General features: G+C 41.9%; 1 protein-coding gene and 1 long non-coding RNA gene across 3 annotated transcripts in view; both read left to right on the plus strand.

Moving 5' to 3' along the window:
• The window catches only part of KAZN (kazrin, periplakin interacting protein), a 1011261-nt gene that overhangs the window by 320711 nt on the left and 675363 nt on the right, over window positions 1-15187 (plus strand). The gene's annotated exons all lie outside the window — the stretch shown is intronic.
• The window catches only part of LOC130542323 (uncharacterized), a 67098-nt gene that overhangs the window by 28739 nt on the left and 23172 nt on the right, over window positions 1-15187 (plus strand). The window contains exon 2 of the long non-coding RNA XR_008956808.1: window positions 1-15187. This exon is cut by the window's left edge and continues 18021 nt beyond it; it is cut by the window's right edge and continues 23172 nt beyond it. This is a non-coding gene — a long non-coding RNA (uncharacterized LOC130542323).

A 15187-nucleotide genomic window follows, 5' to 3' on the forward strand; every position in this document is an offset into this window, starting at 1 on the left:
TTTTCCAGTCTTCGTCTGCAAGGCTGACTATTCAAGCAGGACACACAGGATTGGCCTTCTGACCATCTGACTGGTGGGTCATCAGTTCCTGGCCATATTGGCCGCCATTAGAAACAGGTGCCCCTGGTGTATTAATTTTTTATTGCTGCTGTTACAAGCTACCACAAATTTAGTGGCTTAGAACAATACCCATTGCTGATGTCACAGTTCTGTGGGTCAGAAATGTGGGTGCAGCATGGCTCAGGGGAGTCCTCAGCTTTGAGGAGGTCAAAGCTCAAGGGCCAGCAGGGCCGTGTTCCTTTCTGGAATTTCTAGACACAGACCTGCTTCCATAAACCTGTTTCCAAGCTCTCTCAGGTTGTTGGTCAAATTCAGTTCCTTGGGGTTGGGCTGACGTCTCCATATCCTTGTTGGCTGTCAGCGGGGGATGGGTCTCTGCTCCTAGAGGCTGTCTGCATCCTTCTCATTCTTCCCCAGTGTCCTCCTTCCAGCATGAGGGGGTCAAGTCTCTTTCACACTCAACATCTCTCCAACTTCCTCTTCTGCCTCATCTTTCTGACTCTAGCTGAAGAAAGTTCTCTGTTTTTAAGAATTCTTGTCATGAGACTGGGACAATCCAGATAATGCAGGATTGGCAAAGCCCTTTTGCCATGTAACGTAACATCTTTATAGGATCCGGGGATTGGGGCATGGATGTCTTTGGAGAGGGGTGATAAATGAGTGACTGCCATGAAGTCATACGTACATGACAATATTTTATCTTAATATAGTTTAAATGTTGTCCCCTAGATCTTATCCACCTTAATCATTTTAATTTAGTGAATATTTTTTTATATTTTATTTATTAGAGAGAGAGCACGCGCACACAAGCAGGGGGAGCAGCAGGCAGAAGGAGAAGCAGGCTCCCCGCTGAGCAAGGAGCCCAGCGATGAGGGGCTCGATCCCAGGACCCTGAGATCATGACCTGAGCCAAAGGCAGACACTTAACCGACTGAGCCACGTAGGCATCCCTAGCAAAAACTTTCTTTTCCGCAGAGAGCACAAGCTTAGATTTTTGGCCCAGGCATTATCCCATCTACCATTTATTATTCCAAATTAGTGGGATTCAAAATAATGAAAGTTCTCAAAGTCAAAGAGAAGGTCTAATATTATTGTGGATCAAGGATTTGCCTGGCCATGCAGTCTGTAGGCCCAGGGATGCCAACACTTTGGTTTAATTAATTTAATTAATTAAATATGATGTTGGTTATATGGGAAATGGCTACAGAAACACACCAGGATTATTATACCATGTGTACTGCATGACAACCACACTGGGTATGGAAAGAGGCCCCGCAACCTTGATGATATGGGGGCGTCCCAGGCTGCTGGCTGAGTGGTGGGACGCACAACAGTGATGGAGGTGGATAAAGTACTGGCCTTGAGCAGGCACCTCTGGATGCACTCAGGTGACCACAAGGATTGTGTGGCACTCTGAGCAAGATGCTTCCTAACAGCTCTGCTCACCCCAAGCTTGACCCCAACAGTTTGGAGAGGCAGCCATTGTTCCCCTTTTCTCTGCAAGAGAACCAGAAATCTGATCCTCAGTGTGGAAGAAGTTTTCTGCTTTTTTCCAGAATAATCCAGTTTTGCTTTTGCATGCCCCCAACAGCCTCCTTGTGATTCAGAAAGGAACAGATGCAGATAGTGATTGAGTAATTCACCAAAGATGACACCACAGTGAAAGGCAATCAGGACTTGAGACTCCTGATTGTGGCCAGTGGGGTGTGCTCTCCAGTGAGACCTACCAAGCAGGTGGTCAGCTGCCCTTTTCCTTAATTTCCACTTCCATCTCTTGATGAAGCATTTGGAAATGAACTGTCCATGACTCTGCAAAAAGAACAGGTGCCAGATGTTTCAGAGTGGGATTTACCTGGAATGGCCACTCCTTGGGGCGTTGCTTCTTTTAAACCAAACATGACAAGTTTGAAACCTGCCTCCACTTAATGTGAACAGCTTCCTTTTTCTTGTGGCCAGTGTCTGGGACTGTAGATGGATGGGTGATGAATGGATGGATAGGTCGATAGATGGTGGGTGGATGGATGTATGATGGATGGATGGATGGATGGATGGATGGATGGATGGATGGGTGATGGACAGATGGATGTATAAGTACATGGATGCATGGATGGATGGATGGATGGATAGACAGATGAATCTAATGGATAATTATGATTGGTGTGCCTTTACCTATGTCTGGTTGGGGTGTTAAACTTAATCATGCAGCCAAGATGTAACCACATCAAAATTACTGGCATTGCTGTTGCACTGTAAAGACATGGATTAAGGGGATCCTGGGTGGCTCAGAGGGTTAAGCGTCTGCCTTCAGCTCAGGTCATGATCCCAGGGTCCTGGGATTGAGCCCTGTGTTGGGCTCCCTGCTCAGGAGGAAGCCTACTTCTCCCTCCCCTGCTTGTGCATGCTCTCTCTCTCTCTTTCTCTCTCAAGTAAATAAATCTTTTTTAAAAAAGACATGGATTAAAATAACATTTTTGCTTTAAGAAGAAATATAACCAAATAATGTGAAATATGTACAATCATGATTAAAAGAACAAAAGAAACTATACCCAGAAAAGCTAGCTTGTATGCACAGCTCTAATTGTTCCTGGCAGATAAATCATGTTTGTGTTCCTGAAACTACTAGTCACTTCCCATGGAATAAGAATCCTGAATATACCACACTGTTAGACATTATTCATCAGATTAGTGCCAGAGGGTAACTAATAATTGTTACTTTTCTCTGTCTTCTCTGCCAACACACACAAACATACAGATACAGCTGTGGCGCCTGGGACAGTGCTCCTTGATGTCTTTTCCTGCATTCCATGGGTCTGGGCCTTTGCAAAGACATTGCAATCATTATTTCTGATCATCACAGCAAGTAGAAGTTACCATCCCCATTTTGTAGATGGAGAAATCAAGCCCGAGATTAGAAGTAAGTTAGAAGCCAGATCAAATGCCACAGCCTTTGGTGATGTCTTGGCTTGCTGGGTCACTTGCTCGTTTCTCAGTGATGTCTCATCAACCTGTGCATCTCTCCATGGGAACACTAGAATGATTGCATGAAATGTCACCACGTCTGAATCATCCTTCTTATCTGCACACACACAGACACAGTGCTTTGCACAGACCAGCCCGGCGGTACCTTTCTACTGGGTGAATGGGTGGGACCAATAAAGAGTATGTTCCTGTATTTAAAGGAGGAGAAAAAGGAGAAAACTTCCTCCCAAGGAAGGAAACACCTACATCTTTTTCCTTCTGCTCCCTCTCACCCACCACCCATTTTTCATCAGTTCTCTTAAAAATAATTTCCATTGTGGGGCGCCTGGGTGGCACAGCGGTTAAGCATCTGCCTTCAGCTCAGGGCGTGATCCCGGCGTGATGGGATCGAGCCCCACGTCAGGCTCTTCTGCTATGAGCCTGCTTCTTCCTCTCCCACTCCCCCTGCTTGTGTTCCCTCTCTCGCTGGCTGTCTCTATCTCTGTCAAATAAATAAATAAAATCTTTAAAAAAAAAATTTCCATTGTATTATAAATTTGGATGCATTTTATTACCCACCAATACCCCTCAGAGATGGTAGCACATTTGAAAAATAGCCTATATTAATTTTGTGACAATGACCAAAATGAAACTAAAAATAGCACTTGTGTGTTTCTTGCCACATTAGTGTTGGCTTAATTAACAAAGGCCCAAGATTGCTAGAAAATATGAGGGCTCTTGGTCAAAAATCAGTAAAGAATTAATAAGAATTTCAAGATGGAAACTAAGCATGAGACCCTACTAAGCATGGGGTCTTGTCAACGACACAGGTCGCATGCCCATGAAGCCAGCCCTGGGTGAAGGAGACAGATGGTAACAGGTACGCAAATCTATAACCACAGTTGTGATTAGTCCAGGTGTTAGGAGAGATCAATTATAAGCCCTTGAGTCCCCCACCATGACTACGTTGTGTCTTTCATAGAGTAGATGCTCAAAAAATGTTTAGTTAATTGACAGCTTGAAGTGTCCTGATATTACAGGAAGGATTTCCATGGACTGCCACAGAGAACATGATGGATTATTATACTAATAATAGCTAAACTTATCGACTTTGGTTGATGGCACGATTAATGCCAAGCACTGCACTCAGCCCTTCTTATGCTTGTGTCATTGAATCGCTACATGTGCCTATATGTTAGGAATGATATGATCCCCATTTTTCAGACGACGAAATAAGTTTTAAGAGATTGGAGGGCGTGCTCGCTTCGGCAGCACATATACTAAAAAAAAGAGATTGGAGGGCACCTGGGTGGCTCAGCCGGTTAAGCGTCTGACTCTTGGTTTCGGCTCAGGTCATGATCTCATGGGTTGTGAGATTGAGCCCCAAGTTAGGCTCTGCGCTGAGCTCAGAGTTTGCTTGGGATTGTTGTCCTTTTCCTCTCCCTCCCCACTGCCCTTCTCCCTGTTCACGCAGGGAGTGCTCTCTCTCTCTCTTGCTAAAATAAATTTAAAAAAAAAATTTTAAAAAGAGATTGGGGAACTTGCCCAAGGGTCATCCAGCTGATGAGTGGCAGAACCTAGAAGTTAAGCTAGCCACTGTTTGCCTGGCATATAATACTGTGCTTTTAAATACCATGCTACATGTCTCTTCAAGGCTGAGAGCAAATATTTGATGTCTGTTCGTTGTGTCCCATCCTGACTCACCTTTGAAAAGTTCTTACTCTCATTTTGCTTCCAATTAAATTGGATCAGCCACCATTTATTGAACCTAGCCCTTGCTTTGTGTAAGGCACAGAGAACCCTCCAAGTACCTGCTAGCAGGTGAGGCCAGTTTAACCAGTTCTCTTGCATAATTAACACCCAGAGCTTGATGGCTAGGTCTGCTTTGTTTTAGGAGGTTGCAAAGTCTAAAGAAGTGAATATACGTAAAGAGATTTGCATAGTGGCTGGTCCATAGTGCTCTGTAAGAGCTAACTTCATTTTGACATCCTTCTCAGGGAATCCCAAGGTCCACTGTGGTTCCTCGCACATATTTTCCACTCGTATTCCCAAATGAACGGATGGAAGTTAGAAAGGTGGGAGAAACCCCAGGAGTTATTGTAAAATATGTTTTGAAAACCAGAGGAGTTTTCATGTAGGATGAGAAGGATTACAATATGGTACTGGAGCTGTAGAAAGGACGAAGAAATTACGTAAGACTTTGAGAGGAAAGAGTTAATCAAGGGAGGCAGGCTGGGGAGGAGAAGGAAAGCTTACACTCTGCTCTCACCTCTGTGTTCAAAGGTGACGCATTACCTGTGGGTGATTATTTTCCTCTCCCGTTGGCTTTCAACTCGAAGTTTAATAGGATGATGATATATATGTATATATAAGGCCATGAAACCAGAATTTGACCTGCTAGGTTAATAAACACTAGCAGTTACTGTAACTCACAAATTACAGGTCCCAATTTTCGCAGCCGGGTTGCAGGCATTAATTAAAACTGGTGTTGCAAATCACAGCATTTTGGAATGCCTGCAATGTTTAAATTATCAATGGTGTTGCTACCTTAATTTAAAGAAGCAACTTCCATCATTTTTCAGAGAAGAGTACTCTAAGCCAGAATAAGTCCATCTCTCACGCTCACAGAGTCATTAATGTGTTAGAAGCAAATGAAAGTTTTTAATGCCTTTCAATATGTTTGAGTACAAATTACCAGACTTGCCGCTGTGGCCAGCTCTGCATATTATAAATGGTACAGAATAATTAAGGAGATGTTACTATGAGTAAGTTTTTGGTTTGGCTGATTTATCTCAATCTCTCTATCTCTCTCTCTTGAATTTTCAGGAGAGGCAATATTGCCCCCCAAAGGGGTGGAATTTGGTTCTTGATAGGGGAGCTCAGATATTATCATTTCCCTCCAAAGGCCACAGGACATAAACAGATATACAGTATATCTATGGTATTAAAACTTTATGGAGTGGGATGGTGAACAGGAAGAATGTCTGAAAATCTCCTTAGGGAGATGATGATAAAAAAAAAAAAGTTTGAGGAACTCAGCTCGAGGCTTTTGTACATGTGATTTCGATCCATCTACCCACTTTGTGATAGGTAGAGAATATATCTTAACGTTCTTTCGAATGGCAGTGTAATGGACTGAATGTTTTTGTCCCTCCCCCTGCAAACTCCTACCTTGAAATTCTTTTTTCTGTTTGTTTTTGTTTTTTTGTTGTTGGTTTTTTTTTTGTTTTTTTCTTAAATGATTTTTATTATATTATGTTAGTCACCATACAGTACATCCCTGGTTTCCGATATAAAGTTCGATGATTCATTAGTTGCGTATAACACCCAGTGCACCATGCAATACGTGCCCTCCTTACCACCCATCACCAGTCTATCCCATTCCCCCACCCCCCTCCCCTCTGAGGCCCTCAGTTTGTTTCTCATAGTCCATAGTCTAAACCCCACTCTGATGGCATTAGAGACGGGGTCTTTGGGAGGTGAGGCTCTACCAGCCTCACGAATGGGACAAGTGCGCTTATAAAAAGGGCCCCCCAGAGCTCTCTCTCTCTCTCTCTTTTTCTTTTTTTTTTGACTGATGTGGCAGATTTATTCAACTTGAGTATATCGTTACACATTTCGGTATGCTATGCATTTCAGAATTCCCTGCACAGTTAGAATTTTTTTTTTAATGTAAAGACTACAGAAGAACTAATGATACAATTCTCAGGAAAGGTGTTATGCAGTTTCCTCAACTGATGATGCAGGAAAGAAAAGCAACTTGTATGTGTATGCCACTTTCAACCTTCTACAGACAATTACGATATAACATACCTTTGAAAAGTGTAAAATGAGAATGTTTTGTGAATTTAGGTCTCTTGCCATCGTCCAACCATGTGAGGGCACAGGGTCTCCCGAAAGAGGGCCTCACTAGAATATGACCATGCTGGCATCCTGCTGTGGGACTTGGAGCTCCCAGAACCATGAGGAATAAGTTTCTGTCGTTCATAAGTCACCAGGTCTATGGTGCTTTGTTCTAGCAACCCAAACTATGACAAGCATTATACAGAGAAACTAGACAAGTTGACTCAACAACAGAAATGAAGTGTCCGCTGTCGGTGTGACCCAAGAGAAAGTTAGTCTGGGAGAAAGGATAAATGGCAGCCAGAGCCCAGAGTCGGATGACGATGGTAGGACCACATGGGCTGGGTCAGAGAAAGTGATCGGACAGGTAGAGTAGAGAGGCGTGCTGTGGGGGGCAATGTATGGTGACAAGGGGTCAGCACCACTTCCAGGTGGGTGGTGGCAAGTAGAAGTTAATGAACGAAAGGACAAGGTCATGGGGCTGACCTCTGAGGCAAGGCTGGAACGGGGTATTTCCACATGTGTACATTAGAGAAGGAGGCATGGGTGATGGAAACGGCACCAGCTCTGAAATCTCTGGTTTCTCCAGAGTGTGAGTAATATCTCTGATTGGATCAGCTGCAATCACATGCTCATTCCTGATCAGTCACCTTGGAATACCCAGCCCTGGATCAATGGCAGTGGGGCCAACCCTACTCGAACTATGTCGGTGAGCAATGGAGGAAGGGGCTATCTCCAAGGACAGTTAGGACATGTTATTGCCAAAAAGAACAGAGACTGGTTGTCGGGGGAAGGGGAACAACTGACGCCGACTCTGGTGTCACACAGAGCTGCTTTCCAACCTGGCCTGGGTGCCCTGGGCAGCTTGGTCTGTGAGTCTCAGCCACCCCCATTGCAGTGAGTGTGGGCAAGAACAGAACCAACCCTACAGGGTTATTGTGAGGTTTGAATGTAAAATGAAGGTAACATGCCTGGCACCTTGTCAGTCCTCAGTAAATGTGGCTTTTTTTCCTCCTTACTGAGGAATTCTTTCCTACCGAAGAAATCAGTTTATTTTGATTAATGTGTGTCCACAATAAGTAATTGAATGAGGAGAATCAGTGCTGAAATTCATAATTCATTAACTGTGTGCTTTCAAAGGGCTTATTAACTCACTAAATTCTCCACAGGGTTATTTTTCTTCTCCTCTTTCAATATCCCTCTCTTATCTAGACCTTATAAGGCACTAATATACTCCCATCGTCCTTTCAATGCCTTGCCTTGCTCTGATTTTGGTATTTCCCCTGCCATCGTCACTTGAATAGTGCCTGGTAATGACACAGTCTGTCAATAAATGGGGTACGTCCCCTGAGAAGGAAAAGGATCCTCATGGTGCCGTGAGAAAGGGTCTGCCACTCTACTGGTTTTCGTGGGCATCCATTATAAAGCACCTCGGACAGGGAGAGGAAACAACAGAAATTTATTGTCATACAATTCTGAAAGCTGGAAGTCTGAGATCAAGGTATTAGCAGGGTTGGTTTCTTCTGAGGCCTCTCTCCTTGGCTTTTAAATGCCTGTCTCATTCCTGTGTCTTCACACAGTCTTCCCTTTGTGCATCTCTTTTTATGAGGACACCAGCCATATTGGATTAGGGCCCACTATAATGACCTCCTGAGTTCTTAAAGACCCCATCTCCAATACAGTCACATCTTGAGGTACTGGGGGTTAGGACTTCAACATATGAATTTGGGGGTGTACAATTCAGCCCATAACAACCACTTATAAGCTGTGAGCCTGTGAACAAATCTCGCAACCAAGCACTTTTGATTAAAACTCTTCTAGAGATAAAGAACTGAGACCCACTCAAGGCAGTACAAGTAAAGTAGAGTTTACCAAAGAGTTGCAAGGTGTAATCTCCTGAGACAACTGAAATCTAGCCATCCTCTCTCCATTTCTCAGGGCTAGCAACATGGCTCTCATCTCTGCTTTATTATATCCTCTCTCTCTCTTTCTTTCCCTCTCCTTCTCTCCTTCCCTCCTCTCTCCTTCTTACCTTTTTCTCTATTTACACATGGTCCAACAAGGCATCTAATGCCAAACTAATATGATCTTTTACCACCAAACAGCTTTAGTCTCTAAATTTTAAAGTCTCAAGAGAGAAAATCTAATTGGTCATTGGCCAGCCTCATTGGTTGATCTTGAGTCAGGTGCCCATTGTTAGTCCAGTCAGCTGTGTCTGAGCCACAGGGGAGCAGAGCCATGTAATACAGAAGTTTCCCAGACCAGTTCTTTCAGCAAGTACTAAGGCAGAGGAGTTCCCATGTATGGAGGCTGAGGCATGGACACACATCCCATACTATGTCTACCACCTAAAATAGACCTCAGCATTCCCATTTGTAAAGTAGACATGACAATATACACTTCACAGAGTCATTCTAAAGAAGAAATGAGATAATGAGTTGCAGACTTCTTTGGTGACTCTGAACCATGTGAAGTTTTTGTAGAGTTGAGCAAGAGCTTACTAATTACATTGCTAAGTCCCTGTATCAGCTCTCGACCAAAATTGCCGTGTAACAAAACTCAGTGACTTAAAACAACCATCAGTTGTTCTTGTGGATCTGTGGGTTATCTGATGTTGGCTCATCTAGGCTGGGCTCAGATTGGGGTAGCTGTGCTCCAGATGTCTCTCACCTCCTCCTGGGACCAGCAAACTAGCCAGGATATATCCTTCTCATGGTGATAAGGGAGGTTTAAGAATGCAAGCAGAAGCAGACAGGCTTCTTCATGCCTAGGAATCTGTCTTTAGTGTTTTCTCTTTAAATGTGATACATCCTAGGATGAGGCCACCTGGGTCACAGCTTAATAAGTGTTACATGTGTGGCAAATCAGTCATTTACACTTTCATGGCCAAAACTTAAGTATATTCAGGACTCATGCTTTGAGTTCATTTTAGTGCATGATTTTTACAAGCACTCCTTACTCCAGGAAGCAAGACACATAAAACTCAAAAATTCTTGGTTTTTGATTGCCTTGATGATTCTTGATTCTTTTCCATCAAATTTTACTTATTTAATGATGTTTCCATTGAAGTCTTCATTTAAACTAGAGAGTCTGAAAAATGTTAGAACTCTGAGACTGGGAGACATTTCTTTTTTGTTTCACGAGTAGAGATACTGCAGCTTTGAGATGTAAAATGACTTGTCTAAAGCCTCAAAACAAATCCCAAATATATCTCGCATTGGGCTAAATGAAACCTGGATCAAATTAAATAGGGAAATTCTGGTGCTGCTAGGGAATTGCAGATTAATTTTAATATATCTGGGATTTCTGTTTTTGTTTTGGATCAAACCTAACTTGATTTGGCCAGAAGATGTTATTCATTGCTTCTCAGACCCTATCTTGAAATCTGGAAATTAAACAGAAAGGTATGAGAGTGAGCGGGAATTTGCAGTTGACTAGCCAGGTTGAGAAGATAATTTTCTACCTGCTCTTCAGATTTTTCACCAGCCTCTTGGTTCTAAACTCCTTACGAATCAAGTCTTAATGGTGTATGTATATCCAAACCTCTACTTTTTGAATTGCTTATTTGTTTTTCTCTACTGTGGGGATTTGATTATTAACCATAACAAAATTACTGGTAGGGGAGCTAGAGATTTAGAAAATGCTAGACAATCATCTAGTTTAAAAAAATTATACAGCTCAGCTCTGAATTAAGGGCAAGAAAAATGCTAATAAATACACAGAAAAGCAAAAATGAAGTCTAATGTTCTCTGCCTCATAGAGCCTTCTTTTTTTTTTAAGATTTTATTTATTTATTTGAGAGAGAGAGAGACAATAAGTTGAGGGAGGGGCAGAGGGAGAGAGACAAGCAGACTCCCCACTGAGTGGGGAGCCCGATGCGGGGCTCCATCCCAGGACCCCGAGATCATGACCTGAGCCAAAGTCAGACACTTAACGGACTGAGCCACCCAGGAGCCCCTCGTAGAGCCTTCTTGAACTACATGAAAGATACTAGACCGCCCTCCTTTCTTTGAGTCATTTCAGTGGTTATGTTCTGTCCCCCATCTTCTCTTGATCTTAACCCTTCTGTTCTGAAAGCGTGATCTTTCTCAAATCCTGAAAGCTGGGGAAAACATTTTTATTATTCTCTCAGGCCTTGGTGAAAAAAAATCTTCTAAGTAAATCATTGGGTAAAGAGTAACAGATTCAAAATATGCAAATGATGAAACACTCATTCTGCAGTCTATAGAAGCCAAACTCCTACTACTGTCAAATGAAGTTCTCCCATCTGGGAGGGCTGGAGGTTTGCTTTTCCTATTTATGTATTCCTTTCCAGGGTACCCTGTGCTAGGGCACACAAAGGCTGTAGCACCCAGGATGATTCTGATGCCTTTGTTATCTGCTTTTGAACATTAAAAAAGATGTGAATTGTGAGCTACAAACTTTGCCTTGGGGTTAATATTTTTATAAATGAAAAATGTGATGGAATGGACATTTGCACATCTCTATTGCAACACTTTTAAACAGAAGCACTTTGTTACATTATGAAATAGGAAAGATAGCTCCCTTGCTGACGTCACCCTGTCTTGAAATTTTACATCTCTAGTCTACTGGCGTCTCTTGTTGAGTATGTTCTACTCCATCTCCTTTCCACCCTGACTCCACCCACCTCACCTGTGCACGCTTGTTTTTAATGCACTGTTCCTCATTTCAAAAGCATCCAGAGTGAAGCTGTCCAAGGATCTGATGAGTTCTGTCGTACACCATCACTTGGAAGACCGTTGGTCCTGATTGTGAGCTCATTTATACATCAGCATCATCCAAGGAGCATAATAAAATCAGATTGCAAGGCCCACCTGCAGAGCATAATATGGCTGGCTAACTTGAAGCTTGGGAATCTGATGTATTAAATGCTTTATGCAACTTGGATGCAGGTGGACAAGACCCTGTGAGACCCTGGTGTGGTCACTGAGAGTGGGCTTTTAGCCACCCAACTTGGGTTTGAATTCTAGCTCCATCCTGGGATAGCTGATTTTGTGAGCATGTTACTTACCACTCACTTTGTTCTCTAATTTCCTCGTCTGTAAAATAGGGAGATATTATTTACATTTTAGCCATTCTGACTGGTGTGAGGTGGTATCTCATTGTGGTTTTGATCTGTATTTCCCTGATGCCAAGTGACGTTGAGCACTTTTTCATGTGTCTGTTGGCCATTTGTATGTCTTCTTTGGAGAAATGTCTGTTCATATCTTCTGCCTATTTCTTGACTGGATTATTTGGTTTTCGGGTGTTGTGTTTGGTAAGTTCTTTATAGATCTTGGATACTAGGCCTTTATCTGATATGAATTTTCAAATATCTTCTCCCATTCTGTAGGTTGCCTTTTAGTCTTGTTGACTGTTTCCTCCACTGCAAAAGCTTTTTATCTTGATGAAGTCCCAATAGTTCATTTTTTATTTTTCCCCCTGCCTTTGGAGACATGTCTAGCAAGAAGTTGCTGCAGCCAAGGTCACAGAGGTTGCTGCCTGTGTTCTCATCTAGGATTTTAATGGATTCCTGTCTCACATTTAGGTCTTTCATCTATTTTGAGTTTATCTTTGTGTATGGTGTAAGAAAATGGTCCAGTTTTTTTTCTCTACATGTGGCTGTCCAGTTTTCCCAACACCATTTATTTGTTGAAGAGACTGTCCTTTTTCTATTGGATAGTCTTTCCTGCTTTGTTGAAGAGTAGTTGACCATAGAATCGAGGGTCCATTTCTGGGTTCTCCACTCTGTTCCATTGCTCTATGTGTCTGTGTTTGTGCCAGTACCATACTGTCTTGATGATCACAGCTTTGTAATAGAGTTTGAATTCTGGCATTGTGATGCCACCAGCTTTGGTTTTCATTTTCAACATTCCTTTGGCTATTCAGGGTCTTTTCTGGTTCCATACAAATTTTAGGATTATTTGTTTCAGCTCTGTGAAAAAATGTCAATGGTATTTTGATAGGGATTGCATTGAATGTGTAGATTGCTCTGGGTAGTATAGACATTTAACAATATTTATTCTTCCAATCTATGAGCATGGAATGTTTTTCCATTTCTTTGTGTTTTCTTCAATTTCTTTCGTAAGTGTTCTGTAGTTTTTAGAGTACAGATTCTTTACCTCTTTGATTAGGTTTATTCCTAGGTATCTGATGGTTTTTGGTGCAATTGTAAATGGTTTGTTCCTTAACTTCTCTTTCGTCTCATTGTTAGTGTATAGAAATGCAACTGATTTCTATGCATTGATTTTATATCCTGCCATGTTGCTGAATTCCTATATGAGTTCTAGCAATTTTGGGGTGGAGTCTTTTGGGTTTTTCACATAAAGTATCATGCCATCTGTGAAGAGTGAGAGTTTGACTTCTTCTTTGCCAATTTGAATGCCTTCTATTTCTTCCTGTTGTCTGAATGCTGAGGCTAGGACTTCTAGTACTATGTTGAACAACAATGGTGAGAGTGGGCATCACTGTTGTGTTCCTAACGTTGGGGGAAAAGCTCCCAGTTTTTCCCCATTGAGAATTATATTCGCTGTGGGCTTTTTGCATATGGCTTTTAGGATATTGAGGTATGTTCCCTCTATCCCTACACTATGGAGAGTTTTAATCAAGAAAGGATGCTGTATTTTGTCAAATGCTTTTTCTGCATCAACTGAGAGGATCACATAGTTCTTGTCCTTTCTTCTGTTAATGTGATGTATCACATTGATTGATTTGCCGATGTTGAACCACCCTTGAAGGGATAAATCCCACTTGTTCATAGGGAATAATCCTTTTAATGTACTGTTGGATCCTATTATCTAGTATCTCGGTGAGAATTTTTGGCATCCATGTTCATTAGGGATATTCATCGGTAATTCTAGATGGAGCTCAATTAATATTCCTTTTCCAAGAGGGTTCCTGGTTTGCTTTTGTTGTTGTTTTTAGAGATAGTGTGCATGAGTGGGTAGGGGCAGGCAGAGGGAGAGGAAGAAAGAGAATCTTAAGCAGGTTCCACACCCAGCACAGAGCCCAATGTGGGGCTTGACCTCATGACCCTGAGATCATAACCTGAGCCGAAATCAAGAGTCAGGCGCTCAACCAGCTGAGCCACCCAAGTGTCCCAGGAGGAGTTCTGTCTTTAACATTTCTGAAGACTAGCCTATTTGTCCATGACTCATTTCTTATTCAAGAACATGACTCAACAGAGGGAAGAAAAAGTTAGCATGAAATGGAAGAGTTGTATGGGACCAATTTATTTTTTATGTGTTATTTTGCTTACATTTTAAAATTATGAAATAGATTATATTTATAAGAGTGTGACTGTAATGCATATGTATATTTAAGGAATAATTTTAAAAATACCACCTTGCAGAACGGTCAAGCACCCACCACCTAGTTCAAGAAATTGGACATGACCAGTATCATTGAAATCTCCTGTATGTGCTTTCCTAATCACATCTCCCTCCCCACAATGTTAACTACTATTCAGTATTTGGTATTTATCATCCCCATGTGTTTCTTAGAGTATAATTCCTAGTCCAGCAGCAGAAACGTCCCTGGGAAATTTGCTACAAATACAACTTCTCAGGTCCCACTCCCAGACATACTGAGTTAGAAACTCTGGGGGAGAGATCCAAGAATGTGGGTTCTAAGAAGAGCTCCAGGTGCTTCTGATGCTCCATGAAAACCACAGCTTTGTAGTAGTTAGATGCCATGTGTGTGTGTCTCTACACGTGTGTGTGTTAGTGTGTCCCGAAGCAATATGTTCTCTACCTTTATCTGATTTTGACCTTCATATCCGTGAAATCATACTTTATGTAATCTTTTGCTCCTTGATACTTTTCTCTATCTTCTGTTTTTAAGGTTCATACATATTCATATGTGTAGCATAAGGTCATGTATTTTACAGGCATATAGTATCCATTGTTGAATACAACAATTTATTTAAACATTTTAGAGCCAGTAGACATTTAGATTTTTCCTAATGTTTTGCTCTTTGGAGCAATGCTAGCATGAACATTCTTGAATATTTAATTGATGCACCTGTGTAAAAGGGTGTCTCGAGGGAAGTGCTTCCGAGTTTTTTCATGTCATAGCGAGCAGAGTCAAAAGTGGTAATATTTGTAAACAGAGGTAAACAGGCTTCTCAGGACCTAGAGTGGATTTGTAGTCTTGGTTTTCAGAACTCCCATCCAACCGTCCTTTCACATAGATAGGTTGGAAATCTTAAAAAACAAAAACAAAAACAAAACAAAAAAACTAAGACTGGCTTGTAGCTGGGTTTCTAGAGCCAAATGAGATTTTCCCAACTAAACGTACTCACACAAGAGGGAGAAGGCATTTTAGG

This window comes from Ursus arctos, unplaced genomic scaffold (genome assembly GCF_023065955.2).
Source record: "Ursus arctos isolate Adak ecotype North America unplaced genomic scaffold, UrsArc2.0 scaffold_32, whole genome shotgun sequence".
Classification (NCBI taxonomy): Eukaryota; Metazoa; Chordata; class Mammalia; order Carnivora; family Ursidae; genus Ursus; species Ursus arctos.